The sequence below is a fragment of the Onychostoma macrolepis genome, chromosome 10 (genome assembly GCF_012432095.1).
Source record: "Onychostoma macrolepis isolate SWU-2019 chromosome 10, ASM1243209v1, whole genome shotgun sequence".
NCBI classification, from domain to species: Eukaryota; Metazoa; Chordata; class Actinopteri; order Cypriniformes; family Cyprinidae; genus Onychostoma; species Onychostoma macrolepis.
The window spans coordinates 19,292,228-19,314,325 of record NC_081164.1 but is presented as its reverse complement, the minus strand read 5'-3'; the positions used below and the strand labels follow the sequence as shown (position 1 = coordinate 19,314,325).

At 36.6% G+C, this 22,098-nt stretch overlaps 1 long non-coding RNA gene across 1 annotated transcript in view; it reads left to right on the top strand.

The window, feature by feature from the left end:
* The window catches only part of LOC131548727 (uncharacterized), a 52,734-nt gene that overhangs the window by 21,995 nt on the left and 8,641 nt on the right, over window positions 1-22,098 (top strand). The window contains exon 2 of the long non-coding RNA XR_009273232.1: window positions 13,316-13,365. This is a non-coding gene — a long non-coding RNA (uncharacterized LOC131548727). The remainder of the gene's footprint in view (window positions 1-13,315; window positions 13,366-22,098) is intronic.

Here is a 22,098-nt window from a genome sequence, read left to right as displayed (position 1 = left end):
TTCTGGATTCTGTTTGCTACCTGAGTTCAAGTTCAGTTTAAATGAGAATTTATGAAGAATTTAAAAGTCTTTCTCACTTCAATTCTAAGTGGTGCAATCCAATCAGAACATATTTAATATTTTCCTCATATGGAGAGAGATCAGATAAGGCTCTAACTTGCTTAGACCTTGTTTTCTTTAATCCAACATGACCAAATATATAAATATACACCATACATGTGTCACGGTGGCTTTGTTGACCTGTTTGTATTTTTAACAGTAATTTCCCGCCGGTGTCTGAGCTCAGGATCATCCATCACACAAGCGCAGCTCTGCTGTGATTTACAGTTGTGCGGTTACCTTTGGCTGCCTTGGCCAAAAGTCAGCTCATGTAAATGCAGATATCTTGATGGAAACAAACTCCAGATTTGATTTGACGAACTAAAGGGTTGCTCTTGACAGCTCCAATTTATTGCTTAAGGTGAATGGTTGTCTATGTTGATCAGTCAAAGCTTTTGATGCTGAAGCCAGAGCTTCCTCGCATGTGAATGGATTACCTCTGTTTTGTTTTAGAGCGCAAGTGTCTCAGCCTTTGGGAAGGGGACTATTGCAATGGTGTGTAACTCCTTTAGGATCATTGTTCTCAACAAAATGGCCCCCCGGGGTATGTGACACTTTTCTCAAAGGCCTCTCATGAGGGGTTTAACGGGTTAACGGCAAACAAAAGAAACTGAGAACATGTAACTCAGCAGGGGGCCCTGTGGAAACTCCAGGCAGCAATAATCTCGACCCAGTCACTTCCTGTTTGCTTTACCCAGAATCAGGAGTCTGTCACAGGGCTGAAGTCGAGTTGGCAGCCACATGTTGATTTCCAAGCATATTGATGTGCACTATTATGAGGATTTGACTTAATTGAACTACTTAATTACTTTTCGGTCATTATTTTTTTCTTTTTTGTGTGCTTAGAAGAGTTTGTTGTTCTACAAAAATACTAAAGCAGATATGTTTCACAAAAGATGAATGCTAATTGATTTTTTTGCCATTTAATTTCAAGGAATAGTTCACCCAAAATGTAAAACGTCTGTCAACTCTCATGTTGTTTCTTTCCTCAATTGAACATAAAAGAATTTGAGCATGAGGGCTGTCAAGTTAAGAAATATGAGAAAAAAATACCATAAAAGTAGCACTTAAGCTTGTGCATTATATTCTAAAGTATCCTGAAGCCATATGATAGGTTGGCACAGAGATGCACACTGAAATAAAAATCATCTCATGAAACAATTTTCACTCTGAAAATGCTAATAAATGCTAATAAACTACAAATAATGGTAACACTTTAGAATAATGGGTCATTTGTTAACATTAGTTAATGTATTAACTAACATGAACAAACAATGAACAATGCATTAATTACAGTATTTATTCCTCTTTGTTAACGTTAGTTAATAAAAATACAATCATTCATTGTTAGTTCATGTTAGTTCACAGTGCATTAACTAATGTTAACAAACACAACTTGTGATTTTAATAATGCATTAGTAAATGCTGAAAATAGCATTAACTAAGATTAATAAATGCTGTAGTAGTATTGTTCACTCTTAGTTCGTGTTAGTTAATACATTAACTAATGTTAACAAATGACCCATTATTCTAAAGTGTTACCCAAATAATTACAAGGGGAAATATCTAATAGTGAAATTAGTTCACTTTCAAATAAAAATTTCCTGATAATTTACTCACCCCCATGTCATCCAAGATGTTTATGCATTTCTTTCTTCAGTCGAAAAGAAATTAAGGTTTTTGATGAAAACATTCCAGGATTTTTCTCCAAATAGTGGACTTCAATGGACTCCAAACAGTTGAAGGTCAAAATTACAGTTTCAGTGCAGCTTCAAAGGGCTATAAACGATACCAGACGATGAATAAGGGTCTTATATAGCGAAATGGTCATTTAAAAATAAAATTTATAAACACAAATGCTTGCCTTGCTCTGTTCTGTGATGTGCGTTCATGACTTCACGTAATACGTAATTACGTTGAAAAGGTCACGCTTGAGAGTTTTGTGTCGCCACAGTGTCCTCCATCTGCCTCGTTTCTTCCTCTGTGTATTCCAGTTCAAAAAGGTAGGGCAGGGCGAAAAACTCCATCTCATCTTCTCCTCCAAGTTCAAAATCGTCCGACATCGTTGTTTTACCTTTTAACGCCCTTTTTTTGTAAACGGCGTTTGACTTAGTATTTGCACGTTCAACTTGTAAACACTGGCTCGGTACTTCCGCCTACGTCAAGCGTGACCTTTTCAACGTAATTACGTATTACGTGGAAGTCATTAACACACACCGCAGAACAGAGCAAGGCGAGCATTTGTGTTTAATAAGCATATACATTTTTTTTTTTTTTTTTAATGACCGATCGTTTCACTAGATAAGACCCTTTTTCATCGTCTGGTATCGTTTATAGCCCTTTGAAGCTGCACTGAAACTGTAATTTTGACCTTCCACCGTTTGGAGTCCATTGAAGTCCACTATTTGGAGAAAAATCCTGGAATGTTTTCATCAAAAACCTTAATTTCTTTTCGACTGAAGAAAGAAATGCATAAACATCTTGGATGACATGGGGGTAAATTATCAAGAAATTTTTATTTGAAAGTGAACTAATCCTTTAAGCATGAAATTTTGAAGAAGAAAAACTGAAATAGTTTTTTCTTGTAAAACACTTCAATAATCTGTTTTACTTGCAACTTTTGAAAAATATTTTTTTAGTGTATTTCATGTTTGTCTATATTAATGTATCTTGAAATTCCATATTTGAATGTATTCACAGAATAAGAGTTTAACATTTCAGTCTCCTCACACAAAGCTATTGTATGGCTTCAAAAGACTTTTATGGTGTTTTGTTGACACATTTGAAGCTTGACGTACTCCATTTACATGCACTGTAAAAAAAGAGCAGCTTTTTTGAGCTTTTTTTTTTTATTTTTTCAGATTTGAAACAACATATGACCCTTTTGTGCATACAATGGCAATAAACGAGTTTAAATAAAAAGTGTTATGTAGAAGTAATGCTGATTGGCTTGTATGTTTGACCATCTCATTGACTTATTGTGAAAGTGCCACTTAGAATTCCTGATTTCCTATACACAAGCTTCTCTCACCTTCATAGGACTTATTCAACGATTGTCAATGCTCTGTCAGTCTAATAATCAATAATCATACCATTTAGAGTGTGATGTTTGCAAATTCTGTTATTTATTAAAGAACTTAATTTACTCTTTGTATGCAAATGAGCACTTAGTCTTACTGTCTTTGTTCAGTCGGAGGTGGCGGTTTGTGTGTTGCACAAAAATGCAAAACAATTTTGGTTCAGCAATTTCCTGCACGGTGCAGGGGTGAATGATAATTATGCCTTTCCATATCATTCCTGCTGTGCCCTTCCAGCGTTCTGCTGAATCAGCAATGGATCAGGCAGCGGAAAATGCCGTGATTTTCATGCTTAACGCTTTTTATCATGGCTGCAGAGAAATGAGCTTAAGAGCAGGACAGGCTGTGCATGTGTGAGTCTGTATTGCACTGCAGTCCATATAATTGCATAAATTTCACCCAGTTAAGTTTGTTTGTCAGGCTGCAGCTGAACATCTAGAGCTAGAGCTTTATTCTCTTGGTTTGTGAAAGCCTGAGATGATGTTAGAGATGTCAGGGAGCAAGACTCAATATAACATCCTTTTCATGGTGATTTTAGAAGCATAGAATTTAATATATTCCACTTGATTGTGAAGTCTAGCTTTTTGCCGGCCTCTGTAATTGTAGATGATTGCCTCAAATGAGCCTTAAATGTGTATTTTAAGTGTGTCATTTTTTCTAAAAGCTTGAACACATTTGAGCAGTGTCTGAGATCTCCTGTCCATGTCTGCAGTGTGTTTTCTAAGACAACAAAAACCAGACCAAGAGAGAAATCAGAAGGAACGTGCCCAGAAAAGACAGGAAGCAGAAAGGCAGGTTAAAATGATGCTGTCATATTACAGAGTTGGAAACATTTATTAAGCCGCAAGCAAATATTTTGTCATGATGTCATGATAACAAACATGTATAGAATGCCACATTTGTTCAGAAGATACAAGTGCATTATTGATAAAAAGTAGTGATGGAAAATAAAAAAAAATACTGGAACGGAATGATTTTCAGGACATTTTGTTCTGTTATTGCTTTATAAATGATTGTATTCTTCCAAACAATGTGGACAAACACCATACTCATATCATCAGAATGTGTTTTCCACTCCGCTGATTATAAGTTAAAGCTTTGAATCCTTCTAATGACTCACTCACTGATTCAGTCACAGTGCTTCTTGATTTATTCACATACTTTCATTACGTCCAACCTGAAATGAACCAAAAACTTTTACAGTGTGTTAAAGTCAACATGAAATTAAAATCGACCCTATTTACTTTCTAAATGTATGCCTTCATAACTAGCCATTTCTCTAAAACATCTTTCCTTTTCTGCTGATGTCACTTAGGATGTGCAGTCTATTGGATAATATTAACCGAAAGCCAAATAGCTTTTTAAGCATTGCAATTATTTTAGCTATTCAATTCTGTTTTGCTCTAAAATGCACTATATTGCAGACGTAAAGTCGATTGCATTCAGCCATTCCTGTTGACTTTAAGGTTTGTGAATATATAAGTTGCTCTTTGAGAATGTGTAGTTAAAAATTCAGATTAAATTTGGAAAAATTAATAGCACTTTGATAATAGAATGATTCCAAAATTCATTATTGTTTGTGTATTTGGCAGGAAAAAAATTTATATACAATATCCTAATAAAATCATTTAAATATATTCAAGTACAGTGAGAAAAGTGCTCTCAAAGCTACAACATTGTGCCTTATCTACCCCTAAATGGTCCTTATTTGTTTCTTAAGGTACTGATGTCCATCCTTGAGGGGTAGGAAAGGTATACTAGTGTAATTTTTAAGGATACTGCTCCTGGGACATGCTAAAAGTACAGTTTTTGCACATTTTGTCAGAGAATGTATAGAGTAATTAAGAAACGAAATCATTAATGGAATCAGAAACTGAAGCAGAATAATTAAATTCCTTACAGTTCTCATACTTAAAGAAAAGTTGTTCTCAGGATGTGTCTGATTAGCCAATTCATCCTGACAGCCTCCTTTGTGTAAAAAACTCCATCTCTGTAGTTATAATGAACATGAAATCCTATTTGTGTCCAGTCCGGTGAGTTTCAGAAGAGTTGATGAGCTATGCTGAGATTCATTTTTTCCCCCTGGTTCATTACCTGGGGGTCCTGAGAGTAAGCAAGACTAATTAAGCCTGAAGTCATTTGAATTCATTTGAATGGTCTTGGTCAATTAACATGCTGCTTTCTCAAGTCTTATTTAATGCCATTTTTATTGATCACCTCCTGCGTTGTCACATGTGGAATACTTTTTACTCTGCCCAACTTTAATATTCAGAAGTCTCGATGTATTGATTGATTCTTTGTGATGGTAAACAAGATCTATGTCTGCTTGTCGCTCGCGGTTAGCGGGGTTTCGGTAATCGATGAGCACTGTTCACGCATTACGTCATTTAATTAAAAACCCTCTTAAGGTTTCTGAACAGCTCTGAGACAGAGATTTTGTTATTGACCATAATTTAATAGCGAGCTCGGCCAAACCCTATCAGTATTTATTTGATTTGATTTTTGAGAAGTTTCTACTGGACCTTGTGCACTGATGCCTCAAAATGAGTAAACTTTGCACCTCACTTTTAGATTTTAAGGGGATGAATTGTCATTCAGAGGGGAGTGGGAAAACTTTTGATGCGTCTCGTGTGATCTCTTCATTTTGCAAATCAGCAAATTAGAATTTGCGTTGTGATTGGATAACTGTCTGATTGTTATGCTGCCTAGCAACATACAACTGTTGTTTTCTTACCATTTCTTACTCTATGTAAAGACTTTATATTATGATTATTGATTAAAGTTTAAGCCTATATCCATAAATAAATTCATGAAATGACTTTTAGTTGAATCAATTTACTTGAACTGTTTTTCTATGTGTTAGAATGCTCTGCTCCCATTGGCTGTCGGTGTGCTCTGCACCAGCTCTCTGCTTTCCTTTTCCCTGTCAACAGCCTTGTTTCTCAACCTGTCTCCGCCCACCGGAGGCAGCTGCAGCCAATGAGCTTCACAGAAAAGGTGTCGGCGTTTAATACGGACCCACCCAGCCAAACTGATTGGCAGTTGGGTCAAACAAAGTCATTTTCTTGGCTCGTTGCCTGGCAAACTCTGTAAGCGTTTAAGGAAAAGCAGAAGGCATTGGCCTCTCTGCGCAGGGAAACCTGAAATCTCACTGCACAAAACCTATTTGTGCCTTCAACATTGTTATTTTTTGTGTTGGCTCGATCTCCTGAGGGCCTAAAGCAAACTACTAACTGCATTGAGAGCAGCAGATCTGTTTGTCGTGTTTGGTTTAATCAGCCTTTGTGCCTGCAGATGCATTTCATTACATTCATACAAATCTGTTTGCATATGCACTTCCCCTGGTGTTTTTTATCACATTACAATGAAAAAAAATTGGTGTAGGATTTAGTTTTCACTTAGAAATTGTAAGAAATTTGACAAATAATTACAAAGAAATCATGACATTTTTAAGTAAAAAGACTGAAATACTATTTTCTTGTGAAATATACACCAACGATCCTTTATAGATTGATAAAATAATTGTTTATGGTATGCTTTATTTTAAAACTCGTGCTCTTAGAGAACTTACATGTGCACACGTCTGTTTTTGCATGCAGCGACTGCTTTTGTGGCTTGAGAATAATGTCGATGAGCTATCTGTCTCTTGAACTGTTAAGCAGTGGTGCACGTTTGCGATGGAGATTAACAATGCATGTAGAAATAATATTTGATATTTTACTTTCGGCAGTAATGATATATGTTCGTATATATGGGGAGGTCATTGGTTTGAGGAGGGGGGTGCAGTGCAGATGAACGCCGTTCTGGTTTCTCATATCATATGTGGAAGATTAAAGTCAGACTATTCCGTCACCTTCACTGACATTGTTTATAGACTTGATGAATAATTGCCATTAAGAAGAAGAGCACCCAGTGTTGATTTTCCATAGCCATCTGGTTCCTTCACCCCTGCGATCAGTGCGTGCAGTTGGTTCGCCCCGCTGAAGGGACCGCATTACGACTGTTTCACATTACTGCGACGTCTGTCTGATTTTCCCCCCTGTCTGGTTTTCAGTGGTTCGATCTGTCTTGCGGGAAAACCTCTCTTTGCTCTGTTTTTTTTTTTTTTTTTGCCGGTCTCAGTTGAACTTTGACCTCAACGTCCTGCTTCTCCGGATATGAAATGCCATTCTGTGAGGTGTCGAGACGGCGCTGATGTCTGGAAAAACTGTTTATAGATATAGTTCATCCAAAACTCCACTGTCATTCCAGACCTGTATGACTTTCTTTTTTCCGTAGAATAAAAAAGGAGAAATTTATCACGATGTCCGAGCTGCATTTAATTGCAAACAATGAAAGTAGATGGGGGCCAGGAGCAGCTGTGGTCACTATTCATTTAATTCATTCATTAATTCATTAATTCATTTATCATGGTATTTTGGACATGTATCATGGTAATACTGTGTTTTTTGACATTCTTTACTGTACCAGTTCAAGCATTATTTAATGCATTAGGTATAATGAACTAACAATAAACAATACATGTACAGCATTTATTAATCTTAATTAAGGTTAATTTCTAATTATGCTAATAAATTTAAGTTTGTAAGTATAAATTAAAAATAGTTATTGTATTATGAACAAATTAACAAAAAACTTTAAATGTGTTAACAGGCTTAATAAATGCTGGAAAAACAAATGTTAACAAATTGAACCTTATTGTTAAGTGTTACTTAGAATAGCATGTAAATATCATGGTACATGAATACAAAAAAACCTTTGGTGTTATGCCTATATATAACTATACCTCCACAATCAGCATCTAAATGACATGCGACAGAAACGCCCTCCTCATGCGTGTATTTTTCAATCATGCATGGAGCTGACACAGCCTGGCTAAATGATGTGAGGAGAACACGTGTTTCGCTGCATAAATTCAGTTCCTTCCCCTGTTGAATGCAGGCTGTGTTTGAGTGCTGCGGTGTTACTGTCTGGCTCAGGATGAGGGGAGCGTCTCACACCCTGTGGCAGAATTTATTGGTCCTGCAAGTTCAGAGTGACATGAAAATAGTTTATCCTTGCAGGGCTGCGTCTTCAGGGCATATATCAGCCTGCTGTGCACCATCAGGAAACACACATGCACAAACAGACCAGCCGTTGTGTTATATAGTTTATGACACAGATTCTCTCTGTAGGTTAGTACGAGGAAGAAACTCAGACTCGCAGATGTTCTGTGCATATTGATCGCTGTACAGAGGTTTGTTTAACAGATCAAGCTTGCATTGGCAGTGTTGTTGAGAGTGGTTCACAGTTCTTTTTGCATTTAAAAGATTCAGCATTTGTACCTTTATCCTTGAAGTCTATTTACTGTTTTTAAATAATGCAATGGTGTTATTTATAACCAATGATGATAGCAACTTTTATTAATAAAATCAGTTAAATGATAATGTAAAATACAAAATACGTACTAATAACTGTTTATTACTGTTTAAACCTGGCATAGAAAAAGCCCCGAAATGATCTTCTGGCAAGCCTAATCAGCCTATTCAGAAGCATAATAATGATAAACGAACATTAATATTCTGTGGTACTGATATGCTTCTCCATATATTGTACATCACTAGATTTTCCACATATATATATATATCAGTGTGTATGTGTGTATTAATTATACACTTATAATTTGTGTGTGACCCTGAACTGCAACAAGTCATTTTATGTGCAAAAAAATAATTACATTCTGCCTTTAACTTATTCTATAAATTGAGATTCAATTTGCAGATAAGGACAAGATTTAGATATCATCTTTTCCCAGTTCATTCTTCCTGTGTGCTCAGGGCCACACCAATATATACTCACATGCATCAACTTGAACAAATCATCTCTTGTGGTTTGATGCAGATCTGCTGACTGTTTGTCTGCTGTCAGAGTATGTTGGGAAATTCATCCATCCAGGAACAAGGGTGGATGAGTTCAGGGTGATCAAATCCAAACAACTAGTGTTATGAGCGGGACTGTAGGCGACTCTGGGTCGTGTGTATTTTTGTGGGGGAATTTTCGTCTTGGTCGCATTGCTGCTCTGGACAGAGAGATCATCAGGATGTCATAACATATTTTGTGTTCAGTTCAGCGAGACGCTTTTCTTAAGTATGCTTGTGTGTTCTAGAAAAGATTCAGAAGAGCCATGACATGGTCTGTAACCGAATTAGGTCCAGCAGGTCCAGTTTCTAATCTAGAGTTCTTGACATTTATGGTGAAGCTTAAACTGGCCCCATAAAGAATTCAGACATTTAAGCCACACAAAATGTCTGAATGTCATTCAATTACATACGCATTCTCAAGCCAAGTTGCATTTGCAAACAATTGATGGAAAAACCATTTCAGAAACCTTTTTCTTTTTCCTGAGACATTTTGCTCCATCAGTTACGGTATTTAGGGTTTTTGCCACTATTGTTTTAGAATTTAAACCTGTCTTTCTTTAAAATAAACATTAGGCTAGTTGGTTTATAAAAATTTTAAGTGTTCAAATACTTTTGGAATATCAAGCAACATTGTACAAAATTCAGAACTGAAGAATTTGCTCCATTTCAATTCGTAAGTGTAAATTTGAATTGAATTAGCCACACCCAACAGGAAGTTGAATTGTAATGAAAGTGGCATTTCAAACATCTATCTGTCTGTCTGTCTGTCTATCTATCATTCATCTGGATGGCTGTCATTCTATTGATTGATTGTTTGTTCTATTTTTCTTTCTGTTTGTAAGGTCTATAAACTTTTAAACTTCAAACTTTTAAAACAAGACTTTGTCAAGCTAACAATGTTTTTTGGTTGTCTTGACAAACTTTGCCTTTCTAGTTAAAAATTGGTAACACTTTAGTATAGGGACCAATTCTCACTATTAACTAGTTGCTTATTAGCATGCCTATTAATAACATCCTATTAATAACATATTGCCTGTTTATTAGTACTTATAAAGCACATATTCTGGATGACCATTTTCTACATCCCTAATCCTATCCAATACCTAAACTTGACAACTACCTTACTACCTACTAACAAGCAGAAAATTAGTAGTTTATTGAGGCAAAAGTTGTAGTTAATGGTTTGTTAATGGCGAGAATTGGACCTTAAAATAAAGTGTGACGTAGAAATTAGTTATAGAATTTAAATTTTGAACTTTTAATTTCAAATTTGAATTTGAATTGCAATTCTACAATTGAAATGCAGGAATTCTAATTTAATTCAAATCCAGTTATCTTGATCTTGTTCTGTAGTAAAGTTATAGTTACTTTTCCCCTGTTAACTGTAGCTACTTCCTCTTGTTGTTTGGCTCTCACCTCATTTTAACTCTGAGGCTGTAGAGATTCTATACAGAGGTCATTTGTGATCTCATGTGCGCAGCTTTAACAAGATGCAGGAAACACCCACATGTGCGCCCCGTTGTCTGCTAGCACACTTTATAAAGCCCTATAGTGGGAAACTTCATCAGCCCACTACAATCTACAAACTACAATCATGACTCACGGATTGATGATGAATTGCTTTCTGTGTGTTTGAAATAAAGCTTCACTGAGTCACTCCATTCACACGCACAGGCAACGGGAGACACGTAGTCCGACGGGGTGTTTTTTTCTCAACTACCGCCTGCAAGCGAATGCGCTCTTCGCTGCATTCCAGTGCAGCTTCGCTCGAGAATTACTCCAAAAGCATCGTTAAAAGATGTTTCCTCTTCTCTTATCTTCTGAGTGACTTAGCATCATTGTTTGAATTCAGCTGATTTCTATGTCCTGTTGTCCTTACGATGGGCATCGTGCCAGGTAGAGGTTGCCATGACTCCCAACGCCACCCCTTTTCAGCCCCCCTGGAAGGTGGCATTTTATTCGTGGAATGCTCGGCGAAAGGGTTGTATTTTAGACAAAAGATGTCTACTCAACATCAGCTGAATGCTTCTGGGCTCGAGCAGCATCATGTGACCCACTGGTGAAGGTTTTGTGAAGGTGCCAGAACAGAAAAGGAGAAACTTGGAAAGCGATGCTAGTGAGAGTTCTTTCTCTTTTTTTCCCCTCTCTTGTCTTTTCCTTGCTGAGAAAATGGCGGACTATGCAGACTTTCTTATTTAGCAAAAGTATTTTAGTGGCACTTATATGTCAGTCCCCTGTGTTCATTTTGAATCTCACAGGTTGTTTTAGTAGGCGTAAAATTGGTGCTCAAACTGTTTCCGAAACTCTAAAACAAGTCATGATTCGGTGAATGAATGGGTGCAAAAACCGCCGCCCACTTTGAAATGGCTCAGCTGTACCGTTGAGTTGAACATTTACGTCCGATGAACATCAGCAAGCAGGTGAGACAGTGAGAGGACAGCAGCTGTTTGTGAAATGCTCACTTTTCCCCGCCTTGACAGATTGTGTATTTCTTTTAAAACCGCTGTGTTCTTGTCTAAGCTCACCCTGTTCTCGGAGACAGTCACGCATGGCGTTCTTTGGCAGGGATGTGTTCGAACAAGCTGTTTCCGCCAAACTTTTCAGTATTTCCCAGCTAGAGTGTTTGTGTAGCCTTATAATAGTTTACTAGGGATGTGGCGAGATCTCGCGAGATCCGATGTGTCTCGCGAGAACGTGACGATATCCTCGCTAAATATTTTGCAATGTTTACATTAGAGCTGCACCATTAATCGTTAAAAAAATTGCGCTTGTGATCTTGATTCAAACACCCACGCGATCTTATTCCTGAATGACAGCGACTCAGCTATGTCTATTAAGACTGTTTCACATCGCGAGTGTTAGTGGAGCGTGAGATGTTAACGAATCAGAGGGTCGACCATCATCACGCTTCCGATGTGAACGCTGTCAGACTAAACACGCGCTGCTCAAGCTCCACTGACACTTACAATGTGAAACAGGTGTTAAAGACATTCAAATCTGCATTCATGCTGCTGCTGATCCAGAAAGAGCAACACAAACAGTCTTTTCAACCACACATCATGTCTGTTACAGACATTTAAATAACAGAAGTACTGGGATAAAAGTTTATAGTTTGGGTATAAAAACGTATTGTCTACAGTAGCGATCAAAACGAAAGCTTATCATCTTCCGCCAGGAGGTGGCGACAACCCGTTTAAAAATGTATTTGGCATTGAATCATTCATTCAGGAGATTCAAATAGTGAGACTTTATGAAGTGAGACACTGACTCCTTCATTGAATTTTTTAAAATTTTGTTCACATTAATATATATATTTTTAAAAGACTTAAGCAATGAACATTTTGTCAGAACAACTAGTAAATTACGTTATTTTGAGAGAGAATCGTGATCTCCAATTTATTTAAAAAAAAATTGTGATTCTCAATTTATCCAGAATCGTGCAGCTCTAGTTTACATGTTGTTTATTACTGTATATAATTCATTAAAATAGAAGTTTAATTTCATAAAGTATAAGTTGATTTCAAAATGCACCTACATTTTTTGCATTTTGTGTTTTTCAGTTGAATAAAAGACTATTTTCCCTATATATTTCATCATTGTGGATTTTTCTTTTTTCTTTTTTTAAGTCTAAAAATCTTGTCTCATCTCGTCTCGTGAACCCAGTCTCGTGTCTCGTCTCGTCTCGTGGGATAAGTGTCTCGTCACACCCCTATAGTTTACCATTTCATTCAAGTGAAGCATTTTTTTTTTGTTCCATGTATTTAAGTTCCTTTGTGTTGAACTTTTGCCAGATTGTTCAGTCGGTGTATCTATCCTTATTTACTTTCATAACACATGGCCCTGGTCTTATTCTACTTGATTTACACAACCACACATTATTCTAAGGAAGAATGTGTGCCTTTGTAATCATTTATCAAAATGTAATAACTTGCTCCGCCTCTGAAACGACTTTCCTTTTCAGATAACATCAAGCCCTCTTATTTTTCAGTGCTTCCCCTCCAACCACCTGTCATGTAGAAACAATTTTCTTCATCCAGTCCATTCTTGCTGGATTAAATATAGTCCCTGTGTATCTTTTTTCTCATTTAATATCCTGTCTGACTCAATATGTTATATTATGGAAGCAAAATTAACTGTGAATTTTTGTACACAAAACTGAATTGCTTTACTCTATGTATTTGCTATAGACTTTTAACTGTGAACGTGTTTCCTGAGGTTGTGATTTCTTTCTCTTCACAGCACAGTAATCAGGAGCAGATATGGATACATCTCCACTGAAACTCGACCAGGTCAGTGGAAGATGTTTTTGTCTTTCTCCTCCTTTCTATATTTACAGTGACTCCATGACAGTGTTTTCTTCATGTAGGGAGGAATGTTTTTGTGGTTTATCTGATCTGATAGCTCATCCACAAAGACTCGGAGACATGAGTATGACCTGGGATTGGGTTTCATATGAAGCTCTGACCACTTGTCACAAACCCGTAGATCCGATCTTGTGGCGTAATCTGCAACCCAAGCTCGATTCTGTGGGTCTCTGTCACTGTGGTGAACTCAACGCACTCTTTGAACTCGCTACAACAGTGGTTCTCAAACTTTTTTTTAGGTGGTGGGCCACACCATTAAAAAAACCATAAGCCGGCAGCTACCTTAAAACAATTACCAGGTTTTGTAGTGCCCAAATTACCTTAGTTTATAAGGGTATTCCTTAATAAATTTAAATAAATTAGACTTTGTTTGCTAAAAATTTCTGTACATTTGCATACTTTACTAAATGAGACAACAGAAACATCATTATCTAGGTTGATTAAACAGTCAATAAATTCAGTGTTGGTGCTTTTTGTCTATTATAATCATGTCTTATCTATTTTATTTGTTTAATGAGCCAATCAAATGATGGGTCATTTGGAATCCTTCAAGGTTTGAGAACTGCTGCTGTAAATAGATGATCTGTAGAGAATTTGCAAATGCATCAAATCACTGATGCAAAAAAACAAAAACGTTTCTTCTCTGAAGGGGCAGAAGTTGTTCTTGCTCCAGGAGGTCCAGAGGAATGGCAGTGTGGACGTGTGCATCCAGGCTGAGGTAGTAGGTTGTATGGTTTCGAATGACACCATGGGAGTTAACTGTACAACCTTCTAGCTTTCCTTGGAGTACACTCATTTCATCTAGCAAGACTTCAAAATGGCGTCCACTGGCTCCCTAATTACAGAATATGTTTGCTTTTTCCACTTTTAAACACATGAAGTCAAGAGATATAGGCTTGTAGGCTTTCAGTGCAGTAACACACAGATGAGTCTGAGTATTACAGATAATTAATGTTTCCTGTTCCTTCAAGATGGACAGGCTGCCAGTTTCATTGTCATTTACGGTGTTGTGCATATCTACTGTTGGACAGAAGACACGCAGCATATAGCATAGTATAGTAATATAATACACATCACTAAAACGACAGCAGGAACCACCACAGAAATCACCCAGTATCCCTATCAGCTGTCATCACTGCTGCATATCAGTCTGTTTTCCCCTGAGACGTTTGTGATGGCTGTTTATAATCAGGCTGCATTGGATATTGGACTTTTCATATTTATCTTTATATATTTGTTTTTTTATATTTTTGTCTTTGATATTTTTAGCAGGACTGTTTTAATTAGTGTGTTGACAGCATGCTGTGCTGTAGCTCTTGAACTGAAACACCCTCTTCGAAAAGTTGCGTGTAATTCTTTCTCTTTGAAGTATTACATACACATGAATTGTTCAGACAACACAATAACTAGTTGATTTTGAAAGTGTTGTTCTGAAAATCTCTAAAAAGCAGTAAACCTGTTCGTATGAATCAAAGAACATTTAGAGAACAAATAGTTCTTTGAGTGATATATAACATGAGATTTCGGTTGTTAGCATTCGAAAATAATTTCCCATGATCTGTCTGTCATCGGTTTCCCAATCCGTCAGCTTCTAGATGTATTTCTGTGGCCCTGCTAAAGACCCTGACATACAAGTTTTATTTTTGCCCCTGAATCATTGAGGATTAAAGGGATTTTCAGAGCCCCAGGCCATAAACAGAGTGTGAAATGGAATCTCTTAACCACCAGTGTTGTTAGCTTCTGGATCCAGTGGCGTTTCTAATAATCAGCACTGATGTCACTTCCCATGAGAGTTGGTGAAGTAGTTGATGTGTGTTATATTTGGAATACTAGCTCACTGCTTCCCGAATGCTTCACAGTATATACTGTATAATGAGTACTTTTTTAAAAATAGGAAGTGAAACTGTATAATTCAGAAAATTATGTCAGATAGTAGCATGATACATTTTTATAACATCATGTTGTATGTTAATTTAGCAAGTGGTATTTTGTAAAACATTCAGTTATTTTTTACTTGATTTATTTATGTATTTTTTATTTATTCATTTATTTATTTTAAAGTGAGATTTGTATAACATAGTATTTTTTTATAAATATATGATTTATATAAAATGTTTTGTTCTTTTTAGAACTTTTGGCAGTCTGATCAAATAATAAGCCTAAATATTGCAGCAAAATGTACCTCTTGTTCATCCATTATGCTGGGAATGAAAGGTCAAGTCAAGCACATTACTTCATGGCATACAGAAGTGCACTCTGTAATATGTTGTATACTGCTCATTTGTGTAAATTCTAGAAGGTCATCTGGCTATTATATATTGAAAAAAGAATATTTACATATTGTACACTCATATGTTACATATGTTAGTATGCTGTTACAAATATAGCCATAGTTAAGAATTCAGGCGGAGTGGTTCCAGACCTGCTGTAATCCTAGTTTAACACTCTTTATACACTACTGTTTAAAAGTTTGCGGTCAGTAAGATTTTAAAATAAGTTTCTTATATTCACTAAGACTGCATTTATTAGATCGAATGTACAGTAATACTGCAAATTATTATATTTAAAACAAGTGTTCTCAATTTTAATATATTTTAGAATTAAATACATTTTTGTAATTGCAAAGCTGAATTTTAAGCATCATTACTCCAGTCTTCAGTGTCACATGATCCTTCAGAAATCATTCTAAAATGCTGATTTGCTGCTCAGGAAACATTTCCTATTATTATTCATGTAGAAACAGTTGCGCTGCTTAATATTATGGAAACCATGATACATTTTTTTCAGGACGAATAAAAAAATCAAAATCACAGCATTATTAAAATGATAAATTATCAACTTCTTAAAAATTACTGTGAAGTTCATTTGTTTGTCATGTGTTAAGCATCTTATCAAGACATTGATTGTGTAAATAGTGTGTCTTCTTGGAATTTGAGTAATCCAGCAGATCCGCATTTGAAAACTCCTTGAATTCCTTGTTTGGGAATGTTACCAGGCTAAAAGTAGTGCGCTTTTAAATCAATTGTTGAATATCTGGCAGCAGGCATGTCTTTGGCATTCAAACTGTAGGTTTATAAGCTTTTGTTCTCATTTTTCAGTGGTGTGTTGAAGCTATGCACTTAACAGCCTCATATGTCTGCCCGGCGTCTTGTGTTGGTGGGTCTCCAGCGTGAACGCCTGCAGTCTGTGAGGCCCAGTGTTCATGAAGTATTTTAGTCTGGCCTGAAAGCGTCTGTAAGCACACATAGGCCCCACAGCAACACAGCCAACATGGTGAAAGGGACTTAACTGCTATCAATTAAGCACAGACAAATGAGCAGTGAAATAAATGAGGATTCAATGGGCAAGCGTAAGAGTCTCCGTCATTGATTCCCCTCTCACACGACGACAGGGTTGGAACGGGCTTAGCGTGGCCCCTCTAAAGCTTGAAAAGACGTGGCTCCTCTGCCCAAGGCTTAAGTCCACTTCAGTCCCCTTCAGTCGGGCGTCAGCTGTCTTTCTCTGTCAGCCAAACCTTCATGCAGCTTACATCTGAATTCTGTTTAGGCTCTTAGGATTTAATTTATAGAAAACAGCAGTCAAAACTCTTAAAGGGATAGTTCACACAGAAATAAAAACTCATTTGCTCACCTTCATGTCATACACTTTTAATATAACAAAAGTGAATGAGGACAGAGACTGCCAAACTTCAAAAAAATATTATGAAAGTAGTCAATGTGTCTCTATATGATGCTATATTCTGAGTCTTTAGTGCTTTATGTAATAAACAGACTGAAATTTAAGTTATTTACTTATAATGTTGGATCATTGAGTCAGTTGAATTTAAGAACTGGTTTGTGAATAAATCATTCAAAACAGTTTTGTGAATTAGATCAGCTGATTCATTGAAAAGATCTGACTCAAGCGAACAATTCACAGCTTAAACATCACAAGAAGATGTAGGACACTATCAACCACTCGACAGAATTTTCATTATTTTCAAAAAAGTAGCCTGGATGTTCTTTAAAAATGTATATTTAGTGTTCCACAGACAAAAGAAAGTCAATCAGGATGGATCGACATGAGAGTGAGTAAGTAGTTTCCATTTTTGGGTGAACTAGCCACAGTATGTTGAATCGAAGGGAAAGGCCGTCGTTTTGTATTCCATCGTTTCCTGTTTAAACTGACAGAGGGAGTTGAGCTGCTTTTATTTTAGGAGGGATTTTTCCGCCTTCACCTCTGCTCTCGGATGACTCTTCCAGATGTAGCGGAGCAAACCCGGCTTGAAATCGTGCTGGTTCAGCAAAACCAAGTCCAGCTGGCAGCCGAGTCGAGCTGCAACTCGTTGGTTACAGCTGTGCTTAGATTTATGTGATGGCTGAACAAATAAATTAGTGAATTTGATCGGGAGAAAGTTGAAGCTTTTGTTTCAGAGAACAGTGGGTCCACAGAAAGGCGAAGAATGGCCTTCAGTATCCTGGAGGGTTTTCATAGTCAAGTCAACCACTAAAGTATTGTTTTGACATTTTCATTTGAAGTTTCGACAAATATCCATAAACAAAATATGTTTACATGAACAGTCCTATGCTGATTATGCTCAATAATAAAATGTTACAATTTGTTGTAATATAAATGCCAATGGACCAACACTCCTAGATTTCTGTTACCATTTTGATCTGTATGTACAGGCATTTATCACCATTCTTTTAGTTTATTCAAAGTGCACGTCTGTTTACATTATGGTGTCAAGATTGAGGAGAAACTGATCATTTATTGCAGAAGATCTTGTATAAAAATGTTTTTTTTTTTGCTTTGTTGGGATTCTATAATGAATACTTTTTCAACACTGTCAGCGTTTTGCTGTGCAAACACACTAATCGTAAAAAAACTTTATGCTCAAATCACTTCTGAAGTGAACAAATGTGTACAAAATAAACTGCTTTGTGTGCAAACAGGTATTGAAATATTTAATTCACAGATTGCCTTAAAACAACATGAAGTGACATTGTGATCCATTTAACTTCTGTAATATTCAGTGGGGAAAAAAACATAGGGCAGAACTCGATTTTCTTAATCAAAATTTGATTGTATCACGATTTTTTAGGCTGTGTTGTTATTAGCTAGTATTTCTCAGTCTTACCTTGGTTAAGTCTGCAGGAAAGAAAAGTCCAATTTTAATGCGTCTTGATAAAACATTTTGATCAAACACTTGATCAAACATATTGCACAATAGTGAAGATAAATTAGTTCATGTTGTCTTTAAATTCACTGTTGTGTGGTTATCTAAGACAGTATGTCTTTTGCAGTGGTTTCACAAAACCGTAGGGTATGGCGTGGGGGGGGGGGCTAGAGGAAGGGGAAAAAATTCAATAATTAAACAACACTGCGTCGTCAGCGTTGGTATTGTATCAGACACTTGCACTTAACATTATATAAAAATCAAGCTCAAATGGAGTTAACAATGTTTTTGACCAGAGAATGACGGAGATGGAGTGTTTTGTCTGTCATTAGAACAGCTGTAACTGTTATCTGAGGCAGCAAGTGCATTGCATTATATGCTTTCATTAACTTTTACAGGTTATATAACGTTGATTGTAGCTATATGGGTGCTTAGTTTTTCTTGTTGTTTAATACACTTGGCCAAAATCTCAAATTAAGCACTTATGCACAGGATATTTAAAACGTACAAAAGTATAGACTATTGGCTAGACGTTAAATAAATTCAAACATCAATTATTTATTTACCCTTGCATTGCAAAAAAGCGGGGATCTGTCTCCAGGCTGTGCGCCGTGCGTCAATCTGACTGGAGGCGGGGTGAAGTTACGCGGTCTCGCTGAGAGCTTGATGATCCAATGGCGTTATGAAGTTTTACTGACAAGCTCTTTTTAATGCTTATCATTGGTTAACTATTTTTAAAACCCTCTGATTTAAAATGACAATAACGAATTATAATAGTCTCAAGTTTGGATAATTTTTCACAGCACCTGACTGGGCTAGGGTATAGGGGTGTGCGATATATATTGTCTGCGATAATATCGTAATTGTTGTTTTAACGATGTGCAATTTGACATTATCGAGTATTTTGCATAAACCATTCAAAACACCTACGGAGTGCACGCATACATTAGCCTACGTGGTAATGAAGAGGCTGCATGATTCAGTCTATTAAAATGCATTAAGAATGATCACAAAATTCAAGATATGGGGGCGGAAAATGTATATATTTAGGTTTCATATAGTTCTTTAAAAATATGCATGATTACAAATGTGATATTGATTTTATACAACAGTTCAATAAACAATAAGTTAATATTAAGAGACTTACTTTTTAGACACCATACTGCCTGTTTTTGCTCCATTTCGCCAACAAAAAATAATTCCAAACAGCTTCAGCACTGTTTCGCATCTCTGAGCAAAATGACGGTGCCTCGTTCCTGAATGAATCAACCATTTAAATGATTCGATTCAGTCCCAATGACTCTCTTATTACCAGTGACTTTCTGCCACCTACTGGCGGTTTTAATTTCACATTTAAAGTCTATTTTTATTTTTTAAATAAATTTAAATATCAGTATTCAATGTTCTATGTTTAAAATGTCAAAAAAATATGCATTTGTAACTGGTTAAAGCACTCCATGTCCCTCTGAGCTGCATTAAATAGTGTGTAAATACATCTAAATGCCACTTCAGATGCAACTTCTGCAAAGATTAATTTTGATAATACTGGTTTAATTTGTTTGGTAACAGCCTAAATGTGTATTATCTTAATTGACTTATTAAATGTAACAATTTGACTCAAAAGATGTACACTTTTAGAAAAAGAATTGCTTGATTAAAGGTAAAAATCAATTTAAAATTAAATGAAAAGATGAATTGTCTCATGTGAACTGACCACACAGAATATGAAGAATATCAAAACTGCAGCTGTCCACGGTAGTCAGATATCAGCACAATAACACACTATGCAAAATATCGTCTAATTATCGTTATCGAAAAAATCCAAAACAATATCGAGATATCATTTTTTTTTTCAGTATCGCACACCCCTACTAGGGTATGGTAACTGCCATACTCTGCCATACGGAAACGCCGGCCCTGGTCTTTTGTCATCCAGTTCTGTCTGATTCTTCCTGACGTGCGACCAAACCCTACTCATTGATTCTTATTACAAGGTCTGTGATTGGCCGTCTAGCCTTTTGCCCCCTGTACACGAGAGCGGAGCACTGATGAACATGACCTACTGGTCCCAGACCGCTGTCGACCTTAACAGGGCCACAGCTGCATCAGGAGCCACCAGACGTTAGCGTGGTGATGAGGTGCTGAGATTTATGACAGATGAATAAGAGTAATCTAAGCGTAGCAGACAGAGGTGCTATTGATCTGTCTGGAGTCAGGGCCACGCTGCTGCTGATGACACTTTTTCCAGTCGATATGCATTTGACCTCTGACCCTGCATGAGAGATCAATGAGTTCGATTTGGATGGGCGGGGCCTGTGCGCTGGGCCGCCAGCCAGTCAGACAAGATGTTGTAGCGGTTAAAGACCTGCGTTCAGCAGACCTAAACGCTGTGTGTCTGTGCACTCAGATGGTCTCTGTAAGGGTCTTCTGGGTTCTCATGATTCTAAGATGTTGATGGAACTAAAACCTATGAAATTATTCTGAGTTTGATCAATAGTGTTTAGATGTTTGATAAGGTAGCATCACTGTTAGATTTGTACAAACTGCTCATGTTAAAGGGATAGATTACCCAAAAATGAAAATTCTGTCATTAGCTACTCACCAAAATCCGTAAGACCTTCGTTCATCTTCGGAACACAAATTAAGATATTTTTGAGGAAATCCGAGAGCTTTCTGACCATGCATAGACAGCAACGTAACTGAAACATTCAAGGCCCAGAAAGGTAGTAAGGACATTGTTAAAATAATTCATGTGACATCAGTGGCTCAAGCTATGATAATACATTTTGTGCGCAAAGAAAACAAAAATAATGACTTCATTCAACAATTACTTCTCTTCCTTGTCAGTCTTCAAAAATCAAAAATCAATCATCAAAAATATCTTAATTTGTGTTCCAAAAGATGAACGTAGGTCTTAATACTTTGAAGTATTTTTTACTATACTTTTAAGTATTACAGTTCAATGTGTAAGTCATCCCACATGTGTTTAGGAATGACATCTCAAATTGCATGGCATTTTGAGGAGACGTGTTGTGTGCCTTTTCCAAGCAATCAGATATACTATTTTCAACTTGTGGGCAATAAAATGCTTGAAAAACCATAGATGTGGCAAAAAAAGGGACCTTCCTGCCTTCCTGTTGCTCAAACTGTAGATCGTGGCACTAGCAAGGTCACAGGTTTAATTCCCAGGAAAAGCAAGGATTGATATGTGTACCTAAGTTGCTTTGGATAAATGTACATATAGACTTCAGGTTGGTTTTTTGACTTCAGCTCATGTTTTCTTCACAAAATGTAAAATTCTAGTTAAAAAATGTTTGGATGTGATTAAAGAGATCCACGTCTTCTGGGTCTCATTTTTGTGTTTGATTGTTAATGAGTCATTGTGTTTTGAAATGACTAGAATTGTGTTCCAGGATATGAGAAATAAGAGATTTCTGAGTGGGTCTGAAGGCTTGTAAAGTCGCAGTTTAATTAGAGACGGACGTCGAACTCAATATGTT